Source organism: Lontra canadensis, unplaced genomic scaffold, assembly GCF_010015895.1.
Source record: "Lontra canadensis isolate GAN:19392208 unplaced genomic scaffold, GSC_riverotter_1.0 scaffold4, whole genome shotgun sequence".
NCBI lineage: Eukaryota > Metazoa > Chordata > Mammalia > Carnivora > Mustelidae > Lontra > Lontra canadensis.
In genome coordinates this window covers 47,019,264-47,024,782 of record NW_022630998.1, presented here as the reverse complement: position 1 = coordinate 47,024,782, position 5,519 = coordinate 47,019,264, and the positions used below count along the sequence as shown (strand labels likewise).

The window sequence follows — 5,519 nt, the reverse complement described above, 5'->3', positions numbered from 1 at the left end:
AACTTTGAGTTCAGTATACTAAGTCCCTGGCTTGCCCAGCATTCATTTTGGGCAAGTGCTCAAATTAAAATAAGCAGGGCCTCTAAGAACCACGTGAGAGGTCGTAGATTAATTAAAATAAGGTATAGTAAGGGAGGAGCTCAAGGTCAGCACAGGAGGGCGAAAGCCCGCTGGGTCTTCTTCCTGCCTGGGCCACTCTGTTTGTGTCTCCACGGGCTTTATTCCAAAGGCCTGAGGAGTGGAGTGGCAGACCGGTTCAGTAGTGAGATGGAGAGGGGCTGCGGATGAAGGCTGCACAGTTGGGAAGAACAGAGGAGAAGTACCCATTTTCAGGGGTTCTCAAACTTCAGTGGGCCAAACAATGCAGATTCCCTGGCTCCAGCTTCAGAGTTTCTGATTCAGTCTGCCCAAGGCCCAGGAATCTGTAGTCCTCATAGGCCTGGGACTCTGATGTAGGGGTCTGTCCATGGACCCCAGGTTATAAAACATTGGCTGAAGTAGAAGAGAAACAAGAGATGGAAGAACTGACAGGAGGGGAAGGAATTTTTCCCGAATCATCTTAATAGCTCTGGGAAGTGCCATCGTTGTCATGTGTCCTTGGAAAGACCATGTTTCTCTGGGATTGCATCTCCCATTCCCTGGGACCGGCAGGTGGCAAGCAGGGGACAGGGGAAGGGCGGAGTGCAGAAGGTGCCCTAACAAGAGGGCAGTTCAGTCACAACCACATCTCCTGGGCTCTGGCCAGCACCTCTGCTCAGTGCTTACATCTGCACCCCTGCCTGACCCCCATTTTGCATCCACTCAGCCCGCTCCTTTAAAATTATTTGTCATTTTCCTGTCTACTTCTTCCTTCTGACAGTGAGGCGGTGTTTTGTGGGGAATCTGAAGAGAATGGGGGGTGCAGTGGGCCCGGGGCTCCAAGCACCAGGGGAAAGGGTGGGGCCCTCCGGCCTGCCTCCATAGCAGCCCGCTGGAACAGGCAAGGCGAGAAATGGGCTTCAGGTAAGCTGCCTGAGGCACTCGGGGCCCAGGTTGGGCTGGGATCTGCCGTGGAGTGTCTGGCTTCTGAAGGCCAGTCTGTTGTTTGGGTCTGGGTACAGATGGGTGCTGTGAGAGCAAGGGGTCCTCACACAGCTTCAGAACTGAGCGTGCGCCCAGCTGGGCCCTGCTGACTCATGGGGCTTTGTGTATGTTCTCCTCATGCCTTCACCACAATGCAGCCAGGGCCATGGGCATGGCACCCGAATACACTGTTCGGTGTGACAAACATGGCAGACACGAGGGGGTCACAGGCTAGTGCCAGGCACTGGTCACAGGGGCCGGTGATACAAAGATGAAGGAAGTTTTCTTGTCAGTGGGCTTGACTCTACCCCTTGAGGCTCTCAGTGCCGTTGCCCTGAGGAGAAAGGCTAAGTCTGGAGATGTGACTAGGGACCCTGCTGGTCTCCCAGCACCATGTGGCCACTTGGCAGAGAATGGAGCACTCATGGCTAGGTGGGTTCAGGCTTGGTGGGGAGGGCAGATGTGCAGGAGGGAGAAGAGTGACGGGGCTTAGGACAGTGGTTCCCAAACAGGGTTGTGCACACGTCCCAGGGGTGTGAAAGAGTCCCCTGGGGATGCACAGAGAACACTGGAGCTCTTCCTATGTTGGTCCTTTGAAATCTTGTCATTTATGCCTTTCTATTTCTGTGGAATGCTTTAAAATGAAGAAATGTCAGCCCAGTAGTACAATGTATGCAATTTAAGAAGGAAGGAAGAATGAAAGGGAGGGAGGGGTGTCAGAGAGTTCTGTTTCTGGTTTCACCATTGGATGTGCATTATGAAATAGATTCACAGGTCATTGCTTTAGAGCATTGTCAAAAGAGTGGCTGAGGTTCTGGGTCCTGGAGTCTAGGCTGGAAGGGGAAGGAAGCAAAACCATGAGGGAGCTGAGAGAATGGGGAACATGGAAAAAATGGGGGATGGCCAAGCTTGAGGAGGTAGAACATCAGAGTTAGTGGAATAAAGGGAAGAAGGTCTCAGGAGTGGAAGGTGTGATCGGAGAGCCTCAGGTGGGACAAGGCAGGCGATTCAGAAGCCGGCTTGTACACAGGGCAGGGAAGGAAGGAAGGGGAGTGAGGGGCGGTGTGGGGGATGTGTGGTCCACATGGATATTCAAGTGAGTTGATGGCAGATGGTACAATAGAAACAAAGATGGTTCACCACCCACATGCCATTAAGAGGTCTGGGGGTCATAGTGGGCAGCCAAGTGGCACAGGGAGAGAAGGAGGGATTTAGGTGATGAGTGAGGGTCTCTCTGAAGAGAACAGAGGACACAGACCTGGGAGTCTGGGAGGAATGGAGAGGGATGAGTGGTGTCAGCAGACAGAGCCAGGCTTCAAAGGAAACGGGAAGAAAGTTCCCTACCCCGAGGCTACAGCTGCGGGGCGGGAGTGGGGGGAGGGGGGGTTTGCTTGCCATGGAACAGAGGTTTCAGAGGGCCCTGGAAAAGCTCTGGAATGAGGGCTGCCGTGGGAGCAGGTGTCAGAGAAGACAGGAGCAGCCTGGAGGTGCGGTTGTGGGAGGAGGTGCAATGCTGCCCACACTGGTCAAGGCTTGCCCTTCCCCACTGGGGGTGCTCTGTTCTCATGTGCTCTTTTGGTGGGTTGTGGAATAAACTTTGAAATCATAGCTGACACTTTAGAAAAGGAAGGTACAAATGTCTTTCTGTTTAAAAACACAGAATATGTTACCTGTGCCTGGGCACAGTCACAGCCGTAAACCGTCATATACTTGGTCACCTGAAACCCTTCATTTTTCTTTAGTCGGCAGTTTCTCTAATGGTGTTGGTGAGAAATGTGCTCTGAACTTCTTGTAACAGTTCATTAGTAGTGATAATGCACCATTTTGGGATTAGAACATGCCACCTTCATGTGCTCTGCCCATGCCTGGATCCTCCTCCTTTTCGGGATCTCCAAGGCAGCTTCGGGTCCGTTTCACACAGTAGCAGCGGCAACAGCAGCGAGGCAGCCCTGACTCCCTCAACAGGGCCAACCCAGTGCCTTTCTCCCCCTGAGGTGCAAAATCTCCAAGCAAAGCGTCACAACCACTTCGGAATGGTTTTGCCGAACGCTCTCAGCTGTCAAGGGTCCTTCTGTCGTTCTTGGCAAGGGTATTGCAGACATTTTGAATATTTTCAAAAATAATTTCTGTATTGGTTTTTAAAATCTTGATTCATTGGGAGTTAGCACGTCCAAACATGGAATACCCTAAAACCCAGCTCAGCCACCTTCCAGAAAGGTGCCTTCTTTGAAACAGGCTATCGCGGCATCCAGTGCCTCTGGGACGTTTTCGTTCATTCACTCCACACCACTCGTCCCATCAGCCAGCAGCACGGCTGTTGCATCTGAACAATTGCCGTATGTTTGTTCAACTCTTCCTCTTCGTACCGCCAGTAGCAACCTTTCTGGAGTACATTTTCGAGTTCGTGACTCATCACCTTTCCCTTTCAAGAGCTTGGAGTCATCCTTGATCTCAATGACTTCTGCATTTCTGAGGCTGAATATCCTCAAGATTTAGGGTCAGTCCCTCTGTGAACACCTGCAAATGCATTTAAAAATGAGTCTGTTCCAGGCTATAGCTTTTCCTTTATGGTACCAAATTTATTCATAATACATTATGCAGGTGTTTTGATGAGAATCCAGAAACATCTTGAGACACCATATTTCTCTGAAATGTGAGAATTTAAGACCATTGCTGTTCCAACAAGACTTGTGTATAGAGCTTTTTATTGCATTCATTTGCATTATTTTGTTCACTTCTCAGAACTCTGTCAATTAGCAACAGCTTGATCATGCAGATGAGAATGGAACACAGAGAAACCTCACCCAAAGTCATACACTTGGAAGATGGTGGAGCCAGGACTAGACCCAGTGTTCTCTCTACTTGATCATTGTGCCTTTCAGAATTAAAGACAGATCAGACAATAAGATCATTCCAAATCTGGCACATGACAGGGTAGACTCGAAGGGACCCTTCTCTGTACCGAATTCAACCCCCACCTTCCTAGACATTCAGTAGATGTATCTAATTAGGAAAAATGCAAATTATTTGACTGTATACCTATAAATATTATCCCTGGAAAGAAAAGGAACATTTGGTAAATGTACAAAAAATATGGGAAGAATTTGCATGTTTTCCTCATGTAAGGACCATGTTAATCTTATCTGTATTGTTTTAGTTTTAGTATACATGCTGCCAAGCAATCCACAAAATATTTTAAAGTGACTGTACCGCAGTAGAAAATAACAAACTCTGTCACACATGGCAAAGGTCATTATTGTTTTACGAGACTCTTGTGTTGGTTGCATATATGTGTAGGTGTCATGGGTTGATAGAAAATTTATTTCCTGTTGTGGATTGTGCTAACAGATGTTGGAAAGCCACTGGTATGATAGAGCATTGTAAAGTGGGTTCAATGACTTGACTCCAGTCCTGGCTCCACCAACAACCACCTGTGTGAGCTTGGCCAAGGAAATTGACCTGCTGGGGCTCCATTTCCTTATTTTTAGAAGGAGCAGGTTGAACTAGATGTTTTTGAGATCCCTTTCTCTAAGATTGTGTCATTCTGTTGATTCTCTCCTGGCTTCGATGAAACTCAAAATGCTTTCAGATGAGAAAAGTAGATGGAGGGAAGAGTCAGGAGAAGCACGGCAAGCACAAGCCAGGTGCAGACGCCTGACTTTACCCACAACAGCTGCTGCCTGGGTGCTCATTCTTGCTGCTTGTCATCATGCTGGTAGCACCCCAAGATGCTGCTGCCACAAGGGTGTGAGTGATGACCGTGGCTAAATCCAAGTTGGAGCCTGTCGATGGCGGTGGAGGTGAGGACTGCCAAGCACACACACCTGGTACCACTCTTGGCACTGCAAGGTGCTCAGAAGCAGTTCTCAATGACAAGCATGATAAATATTCCAAGGAGGAAGCAAAGGAAAGGCAACCGAAATAGACTAAGTTGAAAACCAGGAGCCGTATTTCCTCTACAGTCTATGCGGCCCTGCAGTAATAAAGATTTTCCTTAGGAGAAAAAAAAAAAAAAAAAAAAAGGAGGGGAGCCATTTCAGAAAATATGCAATGTGAAATGCATAGTATAATTCCTTCTCCAGAGTAGACTGGCACTTAGTTTTCTGTAAAGAACAGGGACCTGTTATCACTTTCCACTTCTTTGATGGATAAGATGCAAAGTTAATTTCATGGTGGAGAAACACCCGAGAGGTTGCTTGCTTTCCATTAATAGAAGACGTTTTTGACACCAGCACATAGGACGTGTATATGTACATACAGGCATGCGCACACACGTGCGCGCGCGCACACACACACACACACACACACACACACACGAGAGCTGATAAGTACATTAAATGCATAAATTATTGATCTGGGGACAGCATGCAGTATGACAAGAAGTGAAATGTATCTGTGTGATATGCACACATGTGTAGAAATCGAGGGTGTATTTTCTTTTTCCTCAGGTAGAAATA

At 48.2% G+C, this 5,519-nt stretch overlaps 1 pseudogene; it reads right to left on the bottom strand.

The window, feature by feature from the left end:
* Positions 1-4,149: 4,149 nt before the first annotated feature.
* LOC116863980 lies at positions 4,150-4,244 on the bottom strand (annotated as a pseudogene).
* Positions 4,245-5,519: the final 1,275 nt, after the last annotated feature.